Source organism: Lissotriton helveticus, chromosome 11, assembly GCF_964261635.1.
Source record: "Lissotriton helveticus chromosome 11, aLisHel1.1, whole genome shotgun sequence".
NCBI lineage: Eukaryota > Metazoa > Chordata > Amphibia > Caudata > Salamandridae > Lissotriton > Lissotriton helveticus.
Window position 1 is genome coordinate 944379535 of NC_136072.1, and position 26792 is coordinate 944406326.

Here is a 26792-nt window from a genome sequence, read left to right on the forward strand (position 1 = left end):
GTACCTGTTACCATAGGTCCTATAATATCGATATATGACCCAGAGAGAGCAAGAGGGGAAGAACGGGTACGGAAGGACAGAGAAAGAGCAGAGACGGCAAGGAGGAACGATACGATCAATTTCCCAAGTCAGATGCCGATACCAAGAGAGTGGAGCACCCCGGTGCACACAGCAGGGGATCCAGGAGGGGATCCTGGGGGCCCTAGATGGCCAGTGGATATGAGGGGATCTGGACGAAAATCCTTTCAAGAGCTAAATGAGTACATGAAGAAGTGGGATGAGGCAGTGGAGGCTCACAAGAGCATCATAGCTGCGGAAGCTGAAAGGGAAAGTCAGGACAGCAGAGCTCGGACTCACTGTGGGGCTGGGGAGAGCAGCCCGGAGTGGGACTGGAGAGAGAGAGATAGTAGGGGAGTCACCCATTGGGCCCGGAGTGGAGATAGAACGGACCTGGAAAACGGGGGCCCCGGGAGTGGAGGGGTGGCGCGCCCAATACTCAGTGAAGGGGAGAGGAGAACGCAAGAGTACAGAAACAGCTTTAAGTGTACCCACTGTGTGCCCGGCACCAGAGAACTGAATGGGAGTTGTGAGAGGTCGCACCATAGTCCCTGTGATGACGGACACGAGCGCAGCCCAGGGAATATGGGGAACCAGGAAGGATCGTATCGGATACTGAGCGATACTAGGCAAAGGGAGAGTAGCGACCAGAGGGAAAATAACAGAGAGGCGTACGGTGAAAGGAGAGAAGAAGGAGAGAGTGGGCAGAGCAAGAGTGGGGGTAACAGGCCCGTGTTCCATCACCTTCCAAGATCGGATGGCCGAGCATGGGACCTGGAGAGATGGGAGCAAGGGAGAGCACTCATTAACTCTCCCGAGCCCAAACGTAGAGCTCGGAGTTGGGATGGTAGGGAGACCAGTGAGCCCCCTTCGAAAGACATATTGCGAGCTGAGATAAAAGCCAAGAGACTCGATGTCGCCAGCTTAAGGTCAGACCTGGATGACATGGTAGATGGTACCCTGCCTTTAGAGAGAATGGAAATGTATGAGCAGGATGAAATACTGTATATGGCAAAGGACATCACTCGAAAGGCGAGAGCAATCCATGAGAAGTTAGTCGAATTAGCAGGCAAATATATGGTGGACCTGTCAAGAACCAAAGCATTACAGGGTAACCACAGGCTACATTACACAGATCGAGACCTAGATGAGAGGAGAACGATCGGGCTGAAAACGCACATAAGGGAACTGATCACTGGAATAAGGACATGGAGGGCACTAGATAAGTGGGAAGAGAGGTGGTCCAAGAAAGGGACCGTCAGGAGAAGCACGCTTGGTACGACACCAGGAAGGCTGCAGGGAATAGAAGCATACCCTTTGCGTGAAGTCGCAAATGGGAATTATGTGCATGTCCCTTGGAGTAGGGGAGATCTAGCTGCTTTTACCACCTCCTTCCCCAAATTGCGGGAAAACCCAGTGGAGTGGTACAAGCAAGTTGAGAGATTTGTAAAAATCTCAAAGGTCCTATGGATAGATCTGAACACGCTGTTTGACATTGTAGTACCAGGAGATCTGTGGACAGCATGCAAGGTTAGCGCTGAGTGGCCCACAACGGAGCCGGAGAGAGATGCTAAGACTAATGGGCCGTCCGAGATTGTGATGGCAAAATTCGAGAGAGTGATGACTTGGCTGAAAGAGAAAGTGCCAATGCAAGACATAGATTGGGTCAGAATAGACCGAACTAGACAGGAACCCAAAGAGACAGTCCACGAATATTATGAGAGATTGCTGAAAGCGTTTAAACAGTATAGCGGTCTGGATGTAATGGATCCAAAAGACATAGGGCAATTTGTGTCCAAGTTCGTCCTGGGACTGAGACCGGATATTAGTTTAATGATTCAGCAACACTTGATTTGTTGGCAAAATAAACCCCTAGACGAAATACTGAGATATGCCAGGTACTGCTGTGATGAGATAGACTCCAAGGCTAAGAAACTAAAAGAAAAATTGATGGTGGTACAGATGCAGGCAGCAGGGAAGGGGGGACAGCAGCAACAGCAGCAAGGAACAGGTACGGGAGGAAAGAAGCAGTACAGTCAGAACAAGGGCAATGAGGAGAGTTCCACCTTTAGACCCAGAATAGACATAGCTGCCTTGAAGAAAACGACTAGGTGCCACCAGTGTAACGAGGTGGGACATTGGAAACGTGAGTGTCCCTACAATGTAGAGATAGGAGAACAAGAGATAGAGGAGGAAGAGGTCCAGAGCGCGCCTACAAAAGGGGTGACGCCATACCAGGGAAAGGTGCTCAAAGGGGGGGGGGCTCCTCCCCGAGCCCAGTTCCCGCAACCTCCCCGAGTAGGGACTATGGGTAAGACCTATAGACAGATGCCCCTGTTTGTAGAAGGAGAAGAGTGCTATTATGTGGACCCATTAACCGGACAGAGAGTGGAAAGAGAAGACTGCACCCTCGGGGCAGCCTTGGAGGTGGACCAGAGGGGACCCTATGTCGAAGCAGAAGTAGCAGGGTGCCCCACGACATTTCTGGTGGACACAGGAGCCACTAGATCCACGATCAGATCAGCTGCAGTTCCAGACCTGCCCATGTCTGGAGAGACCATACAAGTGGTGGGGGTCGCAAACAGGAGAATAACCAGCCAATTGACAGAACCGGTACAGGTGAAAATAGGGAAGTACAGCGATGAGCACCAGTTTGTGGTTTGCGATTCAAGTCCTGTGTGTCTGCTAGGCAGAGACCTGTTGTGTAAATTGAATTGTACAATATACTGTACACCTCAGGGAGTGGAGGTATTGACCAATGATGATGACGCAGACTTCAAAGTTGCAAACTCAAGAATATGCGTGGAGCTGTACCCTACTTTGACAGTAGATGAGCTCCCCTGGGACTTGAGAGAGACAGTGGCACCAGAAGTATGGGACTTCACTGGGGAAGAGATTGGATTGGTCAAAGGGGTGGACCCAGTGAAAATTGTAGTGAAACCGCATGCTGAGTTCCCAAGAACACCCCAATATAAATTGACTCCAGAAACGATTGCAGGCATAAAACCCGTGATCGAGTCCATGATTAAACAGGGAATACTGAAAGAAATCGTGGGTAGTCCATGCAACTCCCCGATTATGGGTCTGCAGAAACCAAATGGGAAATTCCGGATAGTGCAGGACCTCCGAAAGATTAATAACATAGTCGTTTCGTGTTGTCCAGTGGTACCGAATCCATCAGTGATACTGTTTCAGATTCCATTCCAAGCTGAGTGGTTCACTGTGATTGATCTTTGTCAGGCTTTCTTTTCGATCCCTCTGGACGAAGAAAGCCATTTTCTTTTCGCATTTAAGCTGGAAGGTCGCGTCCTAACATGGTGTCGTATTCCTCAGGGGTATACAGAGAGCCCATCGATCTTCAACCAGCTTTTGAAGAAAAATCTTGAAAGTCTAGTGCTGCCCCAGAAGTCAGTTCTGGTCCAGTACATAGACGACCTCCTCGTGGCGTCAGAAACAGAAGAAGCTTGCAGGGAGGACTCCATTGCTTTGTTAAATCACCTAGCTGCCAATGGGCACAAGGTGTCCCCGGGAAAGTTGCAGTACTGCCTGACAGAAGTGCAGTACTTGGGACACAGAATAGAGAAAGGCAAACGAAAGGTGTCACCAGATAGGATAGAGGCGATCATGAAAATGAATGCGCCTAGGACACAGAGAGAGGTCAGGATGTTCCTAGGGATGGTGGGTTATTGTCGACAGTGGATCGCGAACTTTTCACTGAAAGCAAAGCCCTTGCAAAAACTGACGCATAAGGAGGTGAGCGATCCGGTACCATGGGACAAAGACTGTTTGATGGCATTCCTACAGCTGCGAGAGGACCTGTGTCGTGCTCCGGCATTGGGAATGCCTGATTACAATAAACCATTTTTGCTTTACTGTTGTGAGAGAGAAGGTTGCGCGTTGTCTGTGTTAGTCCAAATCCATGGGAATGCCCGTAGACCAGTTGCTTATTTCTCGGCTACTTTAGACCCAGTAGCCGCAGCGTTGCCCGGATGTCTCAAATCCGTTGCTGCAACGGGTGTCAGCATTGAGAGATGTGAAAATATCGTCATGGGGCACCCGTTAGAGGTGTACGTGCCCCATTCTGTTGAACTGTTGATGACCAGGACCAAAACACAGCATCTGACCAACAGCAGGCTCACGCGCTATGAGCAAGTTATTCTTGCTGCAGAGAATGTGACCCTCAGGAGATGCTCTGTTTTGAATCCTGCCACCTTGATGCCACTCCCAAATGATATCGAGGATGATGATGAATGTACAGACCATGACTGCCTCGATGTGACTGAACTATGCACCAAACCCAGACCCGACATCGTAGATGAGCCACTGACCGACCCAGATGAAATTTTCTTTGTCGATGGCTCATGTGTAAGAGACGAAGTTGGGCAGTTGAGAGCAGCTTACGCTGTTTGTACAATTACTGGAGTTGTAGAAGCTGGGTGCCTGGAAGGAGTACACTCCGCTCAGGTAGCCGAGATTATTGCCTTGACACGTGCTTGCTTGGCAAGCAATCAAATTCGAGTCACCATATACACCGACAGCCAATATGGTTATGGGGTGGTTCATGATTACGGGCAGTTATGGTCTCAAAGAGGGTTCATGACCTCTTCAGGCTCTCCCATTCGCAATGGAGAGTTTGTGCGCCTGTTGTTAGAGGCGTTGCAATGTCCAGCAGGTATCGCAGTTGTAAAGTGCACCGCACATACCAGAAATGTGGACTTCGTCTCGAAAGGCAATAGATATGCCGACGAAGTCGCGCGGTATTGCGCGGAACAAGGGTACTCTTTCACAGAGGTGGAAGTGGGTGGAATAAATGTAAGGACTGAATTAGCCATGATATTGGAAACTGTTGATACTTGGGACGAACTGGCAAACATGCAAGAAAATGCTCCTGATTTTGAAAAAGAAACATGGGAAAAGGCAGGATGTGTAGTGGGTGAGTCCCATTTTTGGGTCTCAGCAGATGGCAGAGCAGTGTTGCCCAATGAGATGGTGAGCCCAATGGCCAGACACATACATGGTCCCGTACACCTAGGGAGAGACGCTATGCTGAGAGTGTTTAGACAGACTTGGTACAATCCTAAGTTTAGATTAGCAGCAGAAGCAGTGTGCCAGCGTTGTGTGACCTGTCAGCAGCTGAACGTAGGGAAAAGAACACCAGTTGCACTAAGCCACATAGGAAGGTCTGGAGGTCCATTCAATCGAATGCAGATAGATTTCATTGAAATGCCGAGGTGCAACCGCCTCCGCTATGTCCTGGTGGTTGTTTGTGTATTCTCCAGATGGGTTGAGGCATACCCTACACGTAGGTGCGACACCCTCACAGTGGCCAAGTTACTGCTTAGGGAACTCATTCCGCGCTTCGGGGTGCCGGCCTCTTTGGAATCAGATAGGGGAACGCATTTCAACAGCGAGCTTGTGAAGATGATTTGTGCGGCTCTGAACATAGATCAGAAATTGCATTGCAGTTACCGACCAGAAGCCTCAGGAATTGTGGAGCAGATCAATGGCACGATCAAAGCCAGAATTGCAAAAGTGTGTTCCTCAACGACCCTGAGTTGGCCTGACGCCCTGCCATTGGTCCTCATGAGCCTTCGTAGTACCCCAGACAGAAGAACGGGGTTGTCACCACATGAGGTGTTAATGGGGAGAGCAATGAGGCTGCCATCTGTCCCAACTACTGCACTGTTAAATATCACAGATGATATGATCCTGGACTATTGTAAGGGGCTGTCTGACGCCATTCATTCTGTGTCCCTTCAGGTGCAGGCTGCCGAGGTTCCATCGTGCCAGGGCCCGTGCCATGACCTGTATCCTGGGGACTGGGTCCTGGTGAAAAAACATGTGAGAAGAAGCTGCCTGGATGTTCGTTGGCGTGGGCCCTTCCAGATCATTCTGATCACGAACACGGCTGTGAAGGTGGGAGGCCTGCCCAATTGGATCCACGCGTCACATACGCAAAGGGTTCCAGCACCTCTGGAAGAAACAGCTCCTCTTTCGGATAGACGTCCAGCAGAGGACCGAGAAGCCATAGAGGGGGCTAGCCAAGCTGTAGAGGTGCCAGCGGAAGCAGGGAACGAGTCTGACCAAGCTGAGGACGGTCAGTACAACAGCGAAACAGACGACGCTACAGAAGGAGAAAGTAGCTGGGAGTACGAGTCAGACACTGACAGGTCTGACAGAGAGCGAGAACAGACAAGAAGGAGAAGGAGTAGAAGGGCACGTGGAGAAGCTAATTGGCCGCAAAGAAGGAGCTCTAGCCTGAGGTCAACTCCAGAGATAACCCTTCCTCCGATATCAGAAGACTCAGACCCGGAAGAAGGTGCTCAGGGCGCTGAAGCACCGGACCGAAGAAGGTCAAGAAGAGTGCGTGTGCCTAGCAGAAGATACTCCACCCCTGAGTGGACATATCTGGCGACAAATGTCTTTGAAACAGGAGACAGGGAGGATTCGAGCGGTGGTGGTGTCCAGTTCTGAGCCCATCGTCACCGTGGAAATACGACTGTTGGTACCCGGAGTCGAACAAGAAGGGTCACTAACATTCATGCTCCCCAGACCTCCCCGCCTCAGCAAGTTAAAACACATGTTTCTCTCAGAATTGCAATTCCCCGACTTTGGTACAACGATAACAGCCCATGAAGAGCACAATCTTCGTTTGGAAATACTGAACTTTGCTATCGAAGCTGCAGGCACAAACCTGATAGTAGATGCTTAAAGGACTTTGTAAATAAAGCGAGCAGAAAAAGAAGATTACCTAGCGCCCAGGAAGCAGAGAATATTAGGGACCTTCCCTTGAGTTGATGGAGAAGGGCTAGGGTTGTCTTTATTGAACTGTTAAAGGACCTTTGCGAAGAAGGTTGTCAGCTTCCAGTTGTGTGGATTTTAAAGACAAAAAGAGTAAAAAGAGACTGTAAAGGAACGAGAAGAAAAGAACTTTGTGCCAAGATAAGAGAGAGCCATATTGTCTGACGAAATGGAAGCCGGCACCCAGAACCGCAGAGCTAAATGTATAATAGGTACACTACTAGTAGGAGTGATAATATTAATAGCTTTAGTGGTAACAATTTCTTATGTAAAGGGACATGAGGAAGAGGCGAAGGTAACTGATGTGAAATCTGTAGAAACGCTTACACCCACTGTTGCTGGTGAGAAAAGGGAAAACACTCAAGAGAAAGCGTTATTAGCTGCAGAAGCCCGCAGGTTACACGTAGATGAGTCCCAAGGAGACTTTAGGTCAAATGCTTATGCTAAACTCTTATATGAATACGTGGATGCCATGGAGGTTAAGGACTGTTACGTCTGCATGCAGTTGCCGGCGTCTGTAGATGAAGGCATTAGATATCATCACCTCCCGCTGACATATGGCATTACATGTAGCTTATTGCTTAGTATATTTTATGGGAGAGATAGTTTTGAATACTATTTCTCCAACTATGATTCAGTGTTGCCAGAAGTCCCAAATTATAAGCAGATGAACAAATGGGACTACTGGAAGAGTGAAGACAGATTGGCCAAGTTCTTCATTCCTTGGATTACCTTAGATACTTCACATGCCCGTAGAAATAACCTGACATGCAAAGTGTCAGAAGTCGAGAAGAAGTTCATAGGGCAGGTGGATGATCGTTACAGGAGAAAAAAGATTTTGAAAAAATCAGGACAATGGAAAACAGATTGGACCGAGGAAGAGAAGGCACACAAGAGAAAGGGTAGTAGTGGTCCAATAGCTTTAGATAAGACGCAGAGAGGAAAGCTATGTCTTCACCGAGCCAAAACGTATTACGAAAATGTATACGTGGGAGAAGTCAGCTGTGAACATGCTTTCAATATAGAGTACTATACTAAGGATTTCCTGAAGGGAATGCAAGTGATTCCAAATGTGTATTTTGTATGTGGAAGAAATGCCTACGTGAGACTACCTGACAACTGGTATGGATCATGTTACCTAGCAATTGTCTTCCCCAAAATATATCATGCACAAGACTTAGAGATCATCGAGGGCAAGACATCATCGAGGGGAAGGAGAGATATAGGAGATGCAGAAATGGTTGGAGATGTCTTTGGAGCTGTGTTCCCTCTTTTGGGACTAATCCTTAATGATGTTAAAATTAGACGACTGGCAACAGTCGTCGACAGGTTGTCTGCCAGCACTGCTCAGTCCTTAATGCTGGTAGAAGGAGAGATGCAATCGATAAGGGCTATGGTTCTTCAGAACCGTCTTGCGTTAGACGTCCTACTAGCAAAAGAGGGCGGAGTCTGTAAGGCTTTGAAGGTCCAGGAATGTTGTACTTACATTCCAGACAATTCGAAGCCCCTTGAGAAAGTTATTAGGAACATAACTGATATTCACAAGGAGATCGGAGACTTGAGTAGAGAAAATGTCTGGGAAAAGGTGGGCCACGGAATGAGTGAAGTTGGAGGGTGGATCTCCACCCTAGGCAAAAGCTTTGTGTGGTATATACTAAAACCTATCATCATAATATTGATCTGTGGGATCATATTGTGGGGATTGGTGAGGGTATTCAAATGGTACAGAGCAAAAAGGTCAGAAAGGGCCCAAAGAGAGCAGCTGCAGAGATTGGCTGCCATACAAGATAATCAGTACAGGAGTCTGAGGGCTCTGGAAGCGCAGAGACAAGTTATGCTAGCAATAACTGCAGTTTAAATGTTAGTGATGACCCCGAGAGGTCATCAAAGGGGGGAACTGAGAGAGCGCAAACAGACCTAAATGTATGAGTGCATCACACTTACCTGTAGTAAGCACAAATCATGAGGAGAAATGCCATGAGTGCTAGTAGTATCTGCAATTATATTCTGAATGTATAGCTAATGTAGAGATTTAAGTAGAAGTGGAACTAATACAGAAATGTGTGACACTATATGATTTTATTAGATGTGATTATTCCTGAATCCATGTCGTGTAGCTGTTAAAATGTAAGATGGCATGTGGTTAAACGCAGAATGTGGTAGGCCTCAGGGCCAGAGCTAGAAGGTGTTTCTTTTCACGACATAGATTGCACTAATGTTTTGGTCATTGCATTAATGGGCCATGATGTATAGATGTGTTTACTGAATAATAGAATAAGAGTATTAACATGCTTTAATTAATGAAGAAGTTGAATGCTATAATTATTATGAGAAATGCTGTAGGCCTGAAATGTTTTAACATTGATTTACACGTACTGGTCTGGGCCGAGAAATGTTGCGAAACTTTTTGGAAGTCTATGAGAGTTGGGATCTTGGCTGCAGATGTCTGTCTGCAAGAGAAAAGGGGGGATCCAATTATAAATAATATGAATAGAGGTCTGTTCAGAAGACGGCCCAGACATGGAGGAGGGTTCCGGAATGTTTTAAGGGGTATCAGCGGGCCGGAGAAGAGTCTGAGAAGCAAGGTCAACTCCAACGTATGAGGCCCAATACAAAGCAGCATGGAAAAAGCCAGAAGCTACACCACGTGAGGGGCGTCTCACGAGGGGCGTCTCAAATGTTGTTGACTGTTTTGTATTAGGGACAGCACCCCTGGGTGGAGTTAGAGCAGATGCCTGAGGACCCTTTAGAGAGCGGATGGGTAGGCAGAGAGGGGTCATGACTGGAGAACTATAGGTTTTCACCAAGAGACTAAGAGTGAGTGACTTCCCTTGGGGGTCATTCACTGCTGACACCTTTTGTTAGGTTGAGACTTGGTTAAGTAGGGATACCATCTAGAGCAGGGTAGGGACAGCCTAACCTGTGTGTTTTTCCTCCAACTTAAATGAAGGAGAGATCTCAATATGCGTCAATGCTGATAGCTTTATTATTCTTAGAACTTGTGCTGGTAATTTCCGTTGCTTGTCTGAGGGCTTTCAGAGAGCACATGTATGTAGTTGGACCTGTGTATCTCGTGAATCTCATTCTGAGATGCCTGTATTTGCAGCTTATCCTAACCTTACAATAAACTTTTGAAAGCTAGAAGTTGTTTGTGATCTTTTGGAGCGGGGTCCTTATTGGGTGAGCTAACTTGGTAAGAGATGCACTTTCTTCCCTCAATGACAGGCAACAAAGGTTCAGTCGACCAGATCGAGGTTTAGATCAATAGTGATAAGGTATCGATCAAAATCTCGCCCTTCCATATATGCAAAAAGGTCATCAATCACTAAGAGACAAACTGTGGTCAAAACTTAGCCCTTGAAACCGAGTTACATGTTTTGCCTAATGACTCTGGTAACAGGGGCTACAGATCCCATTGGGACGACAAGTAATGTGGAAACTCTGCACCCGTACAATTTTCCCAAGGGGACTCTGACTTATTAAGGCAGCCAAAATCTCCTGGTGAAAATGCGTCAGTGAATGAGGAATAACTAGGGGGATCTGATGCGTAAAACGGACTCCCTATTTGTTAGCGGATCCTTGTGAGTCCAGCTCATAATGGCTCCATTTTTAAAACCCGCGGAGTTCTTTATTGTCCGGTAACAGTATGGGATTACCTGCCCCAATTATGCTGACCTCCTAATGAGATCCTTGGCGGGAAGGACCTGCAGTAGCATAACACATCACATAGATAGCAATGTTTACTGCCTTGATACACACGAAGAGCGTATTGTAGGAATTCAGCATTCTCCATTATAATTCATTCTGGTCCCTCGATGCAGTACTTCATTCGTGCATGGAGGGTTTTAGAAAGGTTTGTACGCAAGCGGAGATCAATAAAGCAAGTCATGTGGAATTTTTCAATATGTTTCAGGATTATCTGTTCTTTGGTGCAAACCCTGTTACATGAATGGAATGACCGAGTCTACTAGAAGTGTAAATCTTTCGCAGGTGGTATAAACTGTTAAGGCGACAGAGGTTTATATGTGATTTATAGTGCAAACAAATATAATCATTGTTTTTTACACCCGGTTGTAAGATGTTGTGCTTGCAATATAGATGAAGACCAAGAAACTTCAGAATTTGTACAGAAATGTCTGCAAGGCATCCTGGATACTGTCAGAGATTTACTCCGGTCAAGGATAGGAGTAAATCTGTGTCCTTGTTGGGATTGCGGAATGAGCACAATCCAGAATAAAAATATATTTTCACATATAAAATTGTGCAAATACACACCTTCTAAGCATTTACACGTCTAAACTTCTAAGGGGGTGATTCTGATGCCAGACAGACCAGAGTCCGTCCAACATCGTTTGGGAACTGGGAATGAACGTCCTCCTGTCATTGGCCCCCTCCCAGGAAGTAGGATGCGGCCGAACATTGTTCGGTCACACTCCTATTCTTTACCATGGGAGCATGCATTCCGAACGGAATGCATGCTCTCATGGTAAAGAGCTGAGGTGCAGTTCCTCCCCGCACCCCATGGCAGGTACCTCAAGGTGCCTGCCACCGGGTTTAGGGATCAAAGGGGGGAACCATAGGTGCGCCCTAGGCTGCCATTCAGCAACCTTGCACCCATGGGTGCCCTGCTGGTGGCCCCCAAATTGGGATTCCCACAGCCTTTCTGTGTCACAAAAACTGCCACTGGAAGGCTGTGGGAATCCTCCATCGTAATCCTTCGGCCAGAACGAGCCACCCGAGGGATTGATGGAGGATTTCCGAATGGCAGCCGAGCACTCCGAGTTCATCGCAACCCATTCAGAGATCTGGTTCGGATTCCTTTCTGACCGCCCCATCAAAATGGGTCAGTTGGAAAGGAATCCGAACATCCACTTCCGAAGCGGTTGGAACGACTCCGACCAATGGTCGGGCCGTTTCCGACTGCATAGGAGTCGGCCCCTAAATGTTCAACATGTACATTTATGCATGTGTGATTTTTACACGTGTGAGAAGGTCTGTAAGCTCTGATTGTCTCAGTATCCCTGGAGTACTCCTGAAATGGATTTTTATAGAATTCTCAAAAAATCATAACCCTAAACAAAATGTAGCCGTAGATCTAACGGTATGCCTTACATTTCTTTTAGAATCAGGCTGTTTAATTTGTGTGTGTTGCCAGCACAAAATCGCTAAGCAACAGCATGTAGAGCATGTCTAAACAGATGATTTCCTCTGCAATATTTTCTTTCATGTCTGCTTATTTGTTTATTACAGTTTGTGTTGATTGTATGTGGTTTTGAGAAGCTTACGCTTGCGTTTTAAGATCGTCTTTTACTCTTGGTACCGCTCACGTCTTCAGCCTACATTTTTTAATTGTTATGAGCTTGAATTCAATTTTCGTTTCGATGCTAAGAAATGTATCCGTCTCCATTTTAAAATGTATTTCTTTGCTAGTTGAGACAAAAGGCACATAAAATGTTGCATTTCCCAACTTGACTGTAAATGTGCCAGTAAGAGATTAAGTTTGATGTTGGATTGCACCTGTCTCCAGCCCTCTGCCTCCCTTGAGTGCAGCAAGAAAATCAGCCAAAATGTGAAAATGAGCATGTAAAGATGCACTTTAAAGGTGTGAAAATACATTTCACACACATGTAAGGGGGTAAATTAGAATTATGGCTTTTCAGTCAAATGTGCCACTTGGGCAGTGTTAAAAATGGCACGCTTGGATGTGCTACATTTTAATACACTAGCGTTTATTTTTCCGCATTGTGCTCTGTGATGGAGGCCTGGCTTTTTGGGAAGAAGCCGATAGGATGCACAGTAAATTCACACATTAAAATTGTTTTATTTCCCTTGCTGATTCACGTGGGTCCTGCCCGCCAAATAACTGCTTCTTGGAAACACCGCATTTGAAATATTCACTGATTAGTTTGTGTTCACATACAGCTGCAGTGTGTAGTTAATTAATTAATTAAAGTACTTTATTCGGTTATAAAAGCAAAATAACCATGAAAGTAGCATGAAAGGTACAATTTTCAAGGGGTCAAGTAAACATTTTTAAAAAATCACGGAAAAAGGAAGACAACAAAATTAAGTTCATGTGTACAATATAGAAAATTAATCGATTTGAATTGATTTACGACACTTAAAAACTGATTTTAAAAATTCTGCAATTGAGGCTACCATAAAAACAGTTTCCATTTTCTGGCATTCTAAAAACGCTAGGCGACATCTATATACATTTAAGTCTTTGAGGATAGGGATGATAAGTTTCTTTCGAAAGAAAGTATAAAATTTACAGAAAAATAATATGTGTATATCGGATTGTTGGGATACATCATCACATGGACAAAGACATAGATCCCTCGACCAACAATTCATCACGGGGAACGATAATGTCCTAAAAACAATATTAAATCTAAATCGGGTCAAAAGGAAGCGTTCATGATTGGACATATACAATGATAGATATGGCTGCAATTTCTCTCCGCATAAAATGTCCTGATGGGCAGAAACAGTCTTTTTTCTCGCCTCCTCTATATGTCTCTTTTCCCTGAGGTACACCATACACAGATTTTTCAGGTCACTTCTAGATATGTATTCCATTAATTGTGGGTCCTCAAAGTATTGGGGGCAACTTAATTTTTCAAGAAAGTCTCTGACGTAGCATATCCATTTAAAGTCATTGATATTGTCCAATACTAAAATATCCTTTAAAATTGCCCGGTTAACAACACATTCATCATTTGTCCAAACCCTATGCCAAAGTAGAATTGGCTGAATTTTAATAGTATCAGTGACGTAAGGTGTTCCCAATTCAGCATGGCATATCATCGTTGCAGTACTTTCGGGCACGGACAGAATGTGACATAAAAACTTATTTTCCATGATTTGAATTGCGCTAAAATTTGAGTAACCCCATAATCCTGCACCATAGGTGACTACAGATATACAAGTCGCATTGTAAACAGTTAAAATCTCCTTTATGGGTTTTTTTCCTAATTTTTTCATAAAGCATTTTAGGGCCATAATAGTCTTAGAAAATAACAGAGATCTAGCATGGATTGCAGTAGTCCATGAGCCACTTTCATGGAACAATATCCCCAGATATGGGAAGGTGGGGGTCCTTTCTAAGGGATTGGAATTTATAAAAATTGGCTTCAGATGCTTGCTTGTTCTTGACCCACAGTACATAGACAAAGTTTTAGAACAATTGATTTTCAGATCTAAACCAAGCATAAAACTATTAAAGGATGTAACCAAAGTTTGTAAAGCCATTGGAGTGCGTGCCATCAAAACAGCATCATCAGCGTACATCAGTGCAGGGACAGGCCTACCTCCCACCATAGGCATGTCCCTGCCCTCCTGCACGAGGTGCTTCTCCATTCCATTTATATATAACAAAAATAAAAAGGGGGCTAGAACGCACCCTTGGCGCACACCCCGACCAATCCCGAATTGTCTACTACATTCACCATTATTTCCATATCTGACACTTGCAGTGGCCCTGGAATATAAGTCTCTCAAAAAGCATATGATGGCATTGTCTACCCCCAATTCAGCCATAATTGACCATAATTTAGTGTGTGACACACAGTCAAAAGCTGATGATAAATCAACAAATGTGAGGTATAGACGTTGTTTTTTAACCTTTATATACTTCTGTTGCAAGGTGAAAAGATTCAAACCTTGCTCTATGGTCCCTAAGCCCTTCTGGAACCCAAATTGAAAGTCGCTTAACACCCCGTCATCCTCAGCCCAGCTTTGTAATTTGGCTAAAATCACTCTCCCCAAATTTTTTATAGAAGAGTCCAATAAGGAAATTGGCCTATAGCAAGTACAACTCAGCCTATCTCCTTTTTTAAAAATTGGGACTATTACTGATGTGAACCAGGTAGGAATTGGACTATTTGCCAGAGCGGCATTGAAGAGCTGGACTAGCAGTGGCCCCCATAGTTCGATGTTAGCCTTATAAAGGTCAGCTGGTATGCCATCTGGTCCAGCCGCCTTGCCCCCCTTAGTCGCCTACAAGCTCGCAATAACTTCAGGAAGGGTTACAACCAGGGTTCTAGATGTATCTAAATTTAGCAACCCTGCATCCTGGCATGTTTCAGGGGTTAATTCCACAACCTTATAAAGGGAGGAAAAGTGAGCCACCCACTCATCTTCTGAAACGGCGATTTCCATGCGTGCTTTTTGTTCATGTAGGAGGGGGGTGTTAATAACCCTCCAAAAAGCAGCCGGATCCTTTGATTTTGATGCCGCACATAAATTGTCCCAGGCTTCCCTTTTTATCGAGGCCTTCCTGTCCTTCAATGCTACATTATAATCCCTCCTTGCAATTCTAATTAGAATGACATCCCGTGGTCTTTTATGAATTGCAAATCTAAGCTTTGTTAAGGCTTTGGTGCACTTTCTATCAAACCATTTCCTATTGGGCTTTAGGGAATTTTTCCTGGCAACCCACAGTGCTTCCTTAATTGTACTAGAGATGATATTAAAATGGGTTATTATTTCGCTACTCTCTGCATATTCATCTAAACAGATCGAAAAACTACTCGTGCATTTACTCAATATATTATGCAAAAAATCATCCGGGACCACTCTACTCCATTTAAGGTTATAACCATTTTGGGTGCCCAACTTCACATCCTGAACCATTTGGTTGGGACATTCTCTAGTATCGGTTACAACAAATAAATTCTCCATTTTTAATACCTGTGGCAGGTGGTCACTCAGTGGTAAGTCCATGATGTTCACGCTAATCAATCTGCTCGCTGAGCTTTGTGTACATAAACTAAAATCAATAATAGATGAGGCACCCCGTCCAACAAAGGTTGGAGCAAATGTCGTTGTATAATGTGCTAACTCATTTGAAAACCCAAAGTTGAAATAAAAAATCATCTCGTTTAATGAGTCACCTAGTAGGGTATGTTCGAAATGCGTCAAGTTGACATCTTGTTCCAGCATTAAACCGCAAATACCCTTTTGGCCCTTTTTGCAAAGAGTGCAATTAAAATCACCCCCCCATAATAACATAACTTCGCCCCTTTTACTCATATCAAGTTCGTATTGCATATCTGAAGTTAGTGTAGCAAGTACATCCTTAATCATGCTACCTAAGCAGTTATTGTAAAAGTTAAAAAGAACCATCTTTGGACCCTTCCTTGTGTCTATCACTATTTTTTGATAGTAACTGGATCCAGGAAGGAAGGAAATTTTATCATAAACTAGGAGATTTGATATGTATACAATCAACCCTCCCTTGGGTCTTCCATGTACACCACCCACCGCAGTGGTAAAGTAAGTTTTGTAGCCATTAAGATGTATCGGCGTGGTAGCCCAAGTTTCTTGAAGGGCTAAAATTCCCACGTCGGTAATGGTCTCATCCCAAGTTGGATTGGTAATCTTCTGTTTTAGCCCTGCCACGTTCCAAAAGACCACCTTGCAATAATCTTTTTCTGCGGATAGAATGTCTACAGTGGCATCTAATTGTCTAACCTCACTCCCTTGTATAATCTCGTCCCCCACTTGTGTTACTGGGGTTTCCTCAGGCCCTGAACAGCTTCTAAGCTCCAAGTCCACAGGTTTATTAGACATCTGGGCATCTTCCTTAATCTTGGGGAGTCAATCCACCGTTTCCAAACAATCAAACCGATTGTAACACGGAAAGATCGGAGGAAATTGCAGATTGCCTGCCCGTCCTAGGTCATAACCTTGTGGGCGAAAATAAGGAGGCCTCGCTTTGTGTTGCACGATGTTCCAACCATCATCATACCTCCCATTCCACTGTGCATTGTGGTAGATATTTTCAAAAACCTGCCCATTATTACCACCATGGTGTCGATTATCCCTGGTCCAACTCCACCTATTATCCGGATGTTCTCCCTCGGGGTAGAAGTAGGATAATGCCCTAGCCACAATGGACAGCCCATAGTTTCTTGGGGGCCTTGTCGTAATAAATTCAGCCGTGCGTGGGTTCTCGAATGTTATCACCACGCAATCACCGTGTATCCTTTTTTTATTGTACCCCACCCAAGGAGCCCTTTCAACCATCAGGATGTTACTTTTGAGGGCTGGGGGGAGAGGGTAGTTATCATTTAGCCAGTGTATTGTTTTATTTACAAGTCCCCCGTTATTTTCATTTGATTTGGCATCCGGTTGAGGGACTCCGGTAAGGACCACAACGTATGGTGAAGCTTCTGGAGGTAGATGTATATTTCTGCGCGACTCCCACTTTTCTACGTTATCTTTATCCTGTTGTAATTTGGGAGTTTGTATAAGTGGCGCTACATTGTCAGTTGTGGTTGGGTTTTTAAATTTTGGTGTGGGTTTTGGAGGTAGATTAGTGGTTGGTTTTGAAGATAGATTAGTGGTGGGTTTTGGAGGTAGATTAGTGGTGGGTTTTGGAGGTAGATTAGTGCTAGCGATACTTTTAGCGACTGTGGGTGGTCTATTCGTAGTAGGTTTTTTTTGTGGAACTTTATTGTTTAAATTGAAGTTAGGGGCACTAATATCTTTATGGATATTATTCAGTATTGTTTCCAGACATCGTAGCCTAACCTCAATCGGTTCTAAGAGAATTTTTAACATTTCAAAGATGTTATTGTTGACCATGATTAGGCCACTACTGTCCTCACTCCCTCTGGCTTGATTATCAACTTCCCCACTTAGTTCCAAAATCCCCTCCAAGCTACTATCCAAGACAGTTTCGTCTGGCAGACTTAATCTTATGGGCACACTTGCCTGGGACCCACCCATGGTGTCCTCGATATGAGTATGAGCATCTAAGTTGGTGCTCACATTCAAAGGGATCGGATCCCGCTGGGTAGGATTGTGATTTTTACCAGTCTGGGCTTTTTTCCCTTTGCGAGTGGTTGTTTTAATGGGTTTTTGTCTATTACTCTTTTGTTTAGGGATTGCCCCCTCTTTCCTGCCCCTTTCAGTCAAGGTACTAGCTGTAGTTTCATGCTCGTTTGCAGCCGGGCTATTTACCACCAACAAGGAGAGATTAGGGGTTGCCTCCAGACCTTCCTGGGAGGCTGGTATGCCACAGTCCCCGTCCTTGTGTACCAATACAAGTGTGTGTGGAGCGGATGGACCATTAGGAGTGCATGCTTGTGCAATATGGCCCAAAGAGGAACGTTTTGCCATTGCTAGATCTTGGGACACCCTTCTGTCCATCAGTATAATCCCTTCATCAATGAGGGCATTTGTGCGCACAATAAAATCGTCTAAGGTACCAGTCAATTTCTTTACCCCAGCAGCTGCCATGCTTCTAGTCTCTGGGTGGTTCATGACAGGGCCAATAAATCTCACGCAGTAAAGCAGGAGGAGGTGACGGCCAGCTACCGCTATCAATCTCAGTACATCAAGGTCTTGCGGGCTCACGACGGTGTATGACAGCAAGATTTAGCCTACTTACAGTTCTGAAGTTTCGGTGACCTTGGCTACTCGCAGTCGGGCAGCGTGTCTGGCACAGGCCAGGCTCCTCGGGCCTCTGAGGGCCTAAGAGGGCCCGCCCTTTGCCCGGGCTTCGCCCCGGGCGTCCCGCTCGCGTCCCGCGACGCGGGGGTTCTCCTGCCTTTGAAGGGCTCTGACGCTCTCAGGAGCGCGACCCGCGTCACTGTGAACGCGCCGCCGCGAGGCCTGCCGGGATTTGTGGTCTCCCGGAGCGGCGGCGCGGAGTCCGGTGTCCTGGGACTCTTGGCAGTGTCGGCGGAGATGGCGGCTTTCCCTGGAGCCTTCTAGCTGGTTGCTGACTCGTGGCGGTGGCGGCAAACAGGTGCGTGGTTTCCCCCGCTCTGCCGGGGCTCTCCTGCCTTTGAAGGGCTCTGGCGCTCTCAGGAGCGCGACCCGCGTCACTGTGAACGCGCCGCCGCGAGGCCTGCCGGGATTTGTGGTCTCCCGGAGCGGCGGCGCGGAGTCCGGTGTCCTGGGACTCTTGGCAGTGTCGGCGGAGATGGCGGCTTTCCCTGGAGCCTTCTAGCTGGTTGCTGACTCGTGGCGGTGGCGGCAAACAGGTGCGTGGTTTCCCCCGCTCTGCCGGGGCTCTCCTGCCTTTGAAGGGCTCTGGCGCTCTCAGGAGCGCGACCCGCGTCACTGTGAACGCGCCGCCGCGAGGCCTGCCGGGATTTGTGGTCTCCCGGAGCGGCGGCGCGGAGTCCGGTGTCCTGGGACTCTTGGCAGTGTCGGCGGAGATGGCGGCTTTCCCTGGAGCCTTCTAGCTGGTTGCTGACTCGTGGCGGTGGCGGCAAACAGGTGCGTGGTTTCCCCCGCTCTGCCGGGGCTCTCCTGCCTTTGAAGGGCTCTGGCGCTCTCAGGAGCGCGACCCGCGTCACTGTGAACGCGCCGCCGCGAGGCCTGCCGGGATTTGTGGTCTCCCGGAGCGGCGGCGCGGAGTCCGGTGTCCTGGGACTCTTGGCAGTGTCGGCGGAGATGGCGGCTTTCCCTGGAGCCTTCTAGCTGGTTGCTGACTCGTGGCGGTGGCGGCAAACAGGTGCGTGGTTTCCCCCGCTCTGCCGGGGCTCTCCTGCCTTTGAAGGGCTCTGGCGCTCTCAGGAGCGCGACCCGCGTCACTGTGAACGCGCCGCCGCGAGGCCTGCCGGGATTTGTGGTCTCCCGGAGCGGCGGCGCGGAGTCCGGTGTCCTGGGACTCTTGGCAGTGTCGGCGGAGATGGCGGCTTTCCCTGGAGCCTTCTAGCTGGTTGCTGACTCGTGGCGGTGGCGGCAAACAGGTGCGTGGTTATTTTCTAGAGAGTATGTAGTAGTGACTATTTAGTTAGGTGATCTGCTTGTACTATTTTCCTCCATTCAGTGCTTAATTTGTGCAGGTGCTTGCAGGTATTGAGAACGGCACTCGTTGTAGGGGACCGGACTTATTTTCCCTCATCAGACTTTGACCCAGGGCAACAGAGACAAAGACAGAAGATGGCGGAAAAAGGAGGATGAGGCAGATAGGAAAGCAGTGATAAATTGAGAAAGTAGGGATGAAAAAGAACCTGCAAGAGTGAAGCAAGGAGGCAGGGAGTGCAGGGTGGTGGGAGAAATAGTCATGAGGTAGAATCAAGACTAGACAGCATGGCAGTCGGCAGCAGGCTCTTCCGACCCTGCACTCACCTTTCCTGCAAATCAAGCACTGCCTTCCTAGCTGGATACAACTCTAAGTTCATACTTCATTGGTATAATGTGTCTAAATGGCTTTTTATGCAATTACATTCTGCTCGTAGTTTCCTCCAGGCGTTGCTATTTGCATCTAAAGTCCATCTTGGGTGACTGCAGCATCTACTACAATTAGCTCTTCGCAGATGACACTGACTAGGCCAGTGCCTGCTGCTTGGCGTATTGAACCCATTTCCGTTCTTCTAGTTTTAGGCTCTGACATCTCGCCATTCTAAGAGGAAATAACTCCAGCATATTAAAGACACCTTTGAGAAAAGTGAAGCATTATGCTTTGTATTTGTTTTGCTCACATTTTGTATTGAAACAGAATCATACAGCACAAGCATAGTTTTGAACAAGAGTATATAAGCACTAAACAATGCAGTGCAGTTTGACAGGGAAGGGAGAAGAAAAGCGTGTGGGGGAAGCCACGTTACACATGGAACTAAGAAGCAGGGCCAGACTGAGAACCAAAACCGGCCCTGGCAAAGTGCTCGGCCGGCCCCCTGGGGGTGCGACCAAGCTGTTTGCCGGGCCGGTTTTCAGCCGATTTTGTTACAGATTTTGCTGCAAAAACGGCCCTGTAACCAAAACGGCCCCCAGGGTCCAAAACCGGCCCCCACCCTTGCGGCGCACCGGGGGATTGCCCGGTGCCCGCAACGGCTAGTCCGGGCCTGCTAAGAAGACTCACTTCCCCAGTGATGGGCAGTCACCCAGGCAGCAAGCGTGGAGGGGCCATTGGGCCGGAGGCGCACGTAGAGGAGGAGGGGGTGGGGATCCGGGTAGTTAGTCGCTGTAGGGAAGGAGGGGAAAAGGTTGCGTCCCATGTGACTGTGCGGTGTAGACAACCAGGTTGGGAATGAGCCCTCACTCGGGGAAGGGAGGAGCCTTGTGTTACTGGGACAAGGAGTTCCCGAGCCTACCGTCGAGAGAGAGGCAAAGGGGTCCCTCCCAAATTACCCCACTCGACCCATTAGACTAAATGATCCTCTGACTCACAAGGATATTCTCTCGCTCCTGTGCTCTGATGACCCAACATACGCTGACAATAGACTTATTAAGTGTCAAATCGAGACAATTCAAGCTGACCCGCACAGAGAACCCAGGGGTACTCCTAGAGCCTTAAATAAAAACAACTTCACACCAGTCACCACAAGACTCCAGTTAACACCAACTTGAAGCTTAAATATATGCTTCTCAATTGCAGATCTGCTGTAAAACACGCAGCAGATATCGCTTCCCTCATCCATAATCAAGAGGTGTATCTCTTAATGCTGAACGAAACCTGGGTAAATGACTCCTCTGCTCCTATCCTTGAACTACTAGTCCCTCCTAGTTATAATATTATTAGGCTAGACAGATCTGGTGGGCAAGGGGGAGGTATTTGATTAAACAAAGAGGACTAGCTTAAGTTGACCAAAGTGTTGCAGTACTCTAATTAGTTCTGTCACGGGCACCTTGTTGGTGTATTCATGAAACCCTCACCCACCAACCAAGTTGGTGGCATGCTTCATCATCGGGCCCACCCAGTGACACCTGTTGTCCCGCCGTCGTCCTCCGACGGCGGGACAACAGGTACAAGGCAGGCACTTACCAGAAAGACTGGTCATCCCCTTACCGCTTCCCTCCAGGAAGCCTTGGCTAATAACCCAAAGCGTATGCATGAGAAGGGAATCCCCCTCTCACATATAGAAAAACGCCTTAGTGAGTGTATCACATAGTCTGTACCACAACACTAAGTCTGTTTTATTTCACTACACCTTTTTAAAAAACGGTCCTGAGGAAAGCCAGAATACACTAAGGCACTAGCTGAAACATGTCGACCATCTGAAGGATGCAGGGGGCAGTAACTCGCCACCCTCACGCATCCTGTAGCCTTACTTTCAACCGCTGGTGACGGCCCAGTTATTAAAATTTAATTTACCCTCGGGTACTGGGACCACCACCAAGCCGTTTTAAATCACAACTCACTCAACCTCACTCACTGCACTCTCAGCAATATATCAGCTCCGCTGTAATCAGGCGTCGTAGCACACCCGGGACATACTAGGTGTCACTGGGTGGGCCCAATGATGAAGCATGCCACCAACTAGGTTGGTGGGTGAGGGCTTCATGAATACACCAACAAGGTGCCCGTGACAGAACTAATTAGAGTACTGCAACACTTTGGTCAACTTAAGCTAGTCCTCTTTGTTTAATCACATATAAACCCTCGGGGACTCGGACTAGCTATCTAGTCCTCTCTCTCCCTCTTGTTACACGCAAGGGGGAGGTATTGCCTTCATATACCGTAGCTATCTTGTGGTTAAACAACGTCATTCTGCTGCTCTCCCAGCATATGAATACCAATGCATTAATGTCGCTTGTAATATCAGGCAAGTCTGCAAACTCCACCTGTTCTACCATCCCCCAAGATACAACCTTTGTAAAATGTAAATGTAAAAAATGTAAATGTGTTGGACTTGTAAAGCGCACAGCTGCCCGTAAGCGTCCCAGCGCTGAAGACCGCTGGGGAAACCGTCCTGGTTTTCCCTGTGAGATGGTCCCTTCTGGGTATCTCCAATGTGAAACCAGGCATCCCCGGCGTCTGTGGGGGGCCGTTGTAGAGATGAGGCAAGCTTAATGCCCAGAGTTGCCGAGTGTGATCCCTGGTTAGAGTAGGCACCGAGGCGAGAATTGTCGAGTCCGCTGACCCTGGTCCACGACCCTGCCGCGTCGGGAATTGAACCCTGGTCCCGGACCGTTCTCTGCTTCCGGGTCTGCCGCCTCTAACCAGTGAGCCACACCACTCCAACCTTTCCACCATCGAACAGACTATGCAAATTGTCTCAACTAATGAACATCATCATGCCACTCAAATCTCACTTGGAGACTTTAACCTCCACTAGAATGACATGAATGACCCTTCCGTAAATAGTCCCAAAAATTTCCTGATGGACTTTGATCTAACCCAATATGTGACAGCCCTATGCATGTCAAGGGAGCAATGTTAGACCTAATCATTAGCAAACCAAAACCCATGCCACTTGATTCTATTGTCCCTTGTGACTGGACAGACCACCACTGCATCACCTTCCTCTTCACAGAACCTGTAAGTACCAGCAAAATGCAACAGAAAAAACCATAAACATTGCCAAAGAAAACTGCGAAACGTTAACCTGGATGATCAGACAACCGTCAGTTATAACATTACCCCCCTCGAGGTTCTGTCCCATGCTCACGACCTCACTGAACACTACAACTTGTCCATGACAAGCATTTTAGAAATGTTAGCCCTTTTACAGTTAAAAAGAATTTCTTCCAAAATCTCCAAACCCTGGAAAAACGGTAGTCGAAAAGCTGAAAGACGGAACCTGAGACAAGCGGAAAGATTGTGGAGATCCTCGCCATCCCTTTTTTTTTATAAATCTTTTTTATTGAAATAACAACGCGCCATCAGTATTTACAGGATATACAATGCAAAATAGACAGACAATTTACCAACATATCAGATATGCCATGATCATCAGCTAATCATAATTGTTCAGTTTCCAGCTCTCTTCCCCCCACCCTGGATCCCTCTCCCCCCAATTAAAGTGATTCATCCTCACGATCAAGTACAGTCAACGGGTCATATAACATACCCCGATATCTATTCCATTTCTCACAGATTTTTGTTACTTTTTGGGGGCATCCCCAACTCTCTTAAATTCTACTTGCATACACGAGTCTAGACCAGTCTTCCATTCCCTCAGCGTTGGGGCCTCCACCGCTCTCTATTTCTTTGCTATATTGCGTTTGGCTATCGTGAATCCCTGTGTTACCCACAGATGCTCCGTGTTTGTAAGATCCGAATCCCCCAGATATTCAACGGGCACCATTTTGACGACTTACTCTCAGTCACATTACAAACTTCTCTCATTGTCCTTAATATCTTTTCCCAATATTACTGAAGTGGGGTGGCACTCACACAGCAGGTGGAAGAAGGAACCCTCCCGTCCACAACACCTCGGACACAGTGGTAAGTCAAGTATCGCCATTTTAACCTGAGTGGTGCATGCATTGTAGACCCTGTGGAGTATCTTTAACTGTATTAATCTAAAACACAGACGGATGGCTGCCTCTCTAGGGGAGGCCAAGGCTTCTATCCATTCTTCATCGTCCAGTGTACCTAGTTTTCCCTCCCACTTGCTCTGAAGCTTTGTCAAGGGATCTGGAAGATTATTAATGAGCTTACGATATACCAACAAAATTGCCTTTGTAGCCAGACAATCATCCAGGAGCCTATCTTCTAGAGGGGAAGCCTCTGGGTGCGCCGTTCCTTTGGGTCATCTCTTTCTCAGTGAATTAGTGAGTGGAATGTATCTAAAGGTTTCGGATTGTGGCATTTGATATTCCTTTTGCAGCACTGGGAAGGCCTTTACGTTCCCCCTCCCAGAGATCCCCTATCCTGGAAATCCTAATCCCAATTGTGTCCCACTTACTGAAACCCTTGTGCAGCCTCCACATGCCTATTTTTTTTTGATTCCCAGAGGGGGGGGGGTCATCTGGATAAGTTTACTGTGCCATCCCAGCTCTCTAGTACTCTCCTACCATAGTCGAAGTGTGGTTGATGTTGGGAGACGTAAGTCCACCTCCCCTCCATATATTGCCCTGAGGTACCCTCCCGGTGACATGTTATGATGATCCATCCTGTAGGCAGGGTTATTCTGCGGTTTATGTACCTAGTGATTAATCACTGTCAGTTGGGCTGCCCAGTAGTAGCGTCGGATTGAAGGTAGCACTATCCCACCATCATACCAGCCCCGGGTCAACTTTACCAATGATACTCGCGGTGTTCCCCCTCCCACAGCAGTTGCTTCACCACTGCGTCTATTTGCTGAAAGTACAGTGAGGATACTGGGTAGGGTGTGTTGTGTAAAATATAAAAGAACCTGGGTGGTGCCTTCATTTTAAACAGCGCCGCTCTCCCCAAAAGGGATAGCGGCAGTGAGCGTCAATGTTGAGTATCGCTTAGTAAGCGACTTAGCTGGGGCCAAATTCTGTTCGTAAAAGTCCAAGCGGTCTTTAGTAATGTAAAAGCTAGGACATATATTACAGGTTTATCCCAATTCATTGTTTACCCAGAGTATTTGCGATATAATGCAAAGATGTGTAACATTCTTCTGATCGTAAACTTGGGGTCTGCTACATACATAAGAATGTCATACACACACAGGGAGACCTTATCTTCCCAATCCGGCATCCAGCTGAGTACACAGATTATGGGATCTCCCAGAATCCAGGTGGCCAAGGGCTTCAGAATCAATGCGAACAAACGGGGGGACCGCGGGCATCCCTGCCTCGTTCCCCTCCGCAATTCAAAGATCCTTGAAATGTTGCCATTCACTGAAACCTGTGCCAGGGGCTTTTCATATAAGAGTTTTACCCAGTTTGGAAATTTCGGCCCGATGTCTAGCCTCTCTAATACTGCTAACAGAAAGGGCCATTCCACTGTATTAAACGCCATACGAGCGTCTAATGATATTATCAGTGTATCTTCTTCAATGAACTGTGCCCTGCCCATGACCCCATGCAGCTGCCTGAGGTTCAGCGCTGTGTTACGTTTCGGCATAAAGCCGGATTGGTCGGGGTGAATCAATGAGGATATCCCGGAGAGCAGACGGTTTACTAATAACTTTGCAAGGATTTTTGTTTCGGCATTCAAGACAGAGATCGGTCTGTACCAGCCGCTTTCGTTCGGGGGCCTGCCCGGCTTTGGAATTACCACAATAGTGGCCACTTGCTGGTCCCTAGGATGTATCTTATTATTATAGCTTTCATTAAACATGTTCTGCAGCTGGGGTAGCACTTTGGTTGCTGTTGTTTTCTATAGTTCAATTGGCAGGCCATTAGGGCCGCCAGCTTTACTGGAGTTGAGATCTCTAATTGCTTTTACATATTCAGACTCTACCAGGTCTTGTTCTAGGAGATCTTTCTCTTCCGGTTTTAAGCATGGTAACAGGAGTGTGTCCAGTAATTCCCAGGATTTGCTATTCGTGGCCCTGGTCTCTGGGCCATAATATTGCTCATAATATTCAGCGAAAGCTTCAGCTATGGAACTACCTCCTTGGAAGGCAGATCTGTCCCCCTCTCCATACCTCCTGTACCCATCTAGAGGCCACTGATTTTTTGTCAAGCTTTGCCAGTAACTTGCCTGATCTATCCCCTACTTCGTATAAGTTCTGTTGCGTCACCCGATATCTGGCTTTTGCTGCCTCCTCGGCAATAGCTTTGTATTCTGCTTGTTTTAAGGCCACATAGTGTCTAACCTCAATTTGATTATCTGCAAGTTGGCGGGCCTCCAACGTTAAAATATTCTGTTCTTGTTCGTCCAGTGGCACCCGCTTCTGTTTCTTCTCCTCGCTATCAACGAGATACCCTGGCCCCTAATCACTGCTTTATATGCCTCCCAACTCACTGTGCCAGAGTTCTCTGCAATGTATTGGTCTGTTGCTTCCTGTATTTTAGATGTGATTGCAGGGATTTGAAGATACCAGGGGTTAATCCTGCCCAATCGTACCTGTCTGGAATCTGCTATTTCGTAATGAACACATAGTGGAGAATGGTCGGAGATCCCATGGGCCAGAGTGTAAGCCTCCTGGAACTGAGGTGAATGTTGTGTTTGTGCAAAAATGTAGTTGATACGGGACATACTACCATGCGCCCAGAGTGGTATGTGTATTGTCATTCAGTGGGGTTAAGTCCCCTCCAAATGTAATCCCATTCCCCTTACAAATTCTCCCAACGCCATGCCAGCTTGGTCTTGCGGTCTCAAT

The 26792-nt window shown here is 46.9% G+C and overlaps 1 protein-coding gene across 2 annotated transcripts in view; it reads left to right on the forward strand.

The window, feature by feature from the left end:
• The window catches only part of TTC28 (tetratricopeptide repeat domain 28), a 1211014-nt gene that overhangs the window by 981981 nt on the left and 202241 nt on the right, over window positions 1–26792 (forward strand). The window lies entirely within an intron of this gene.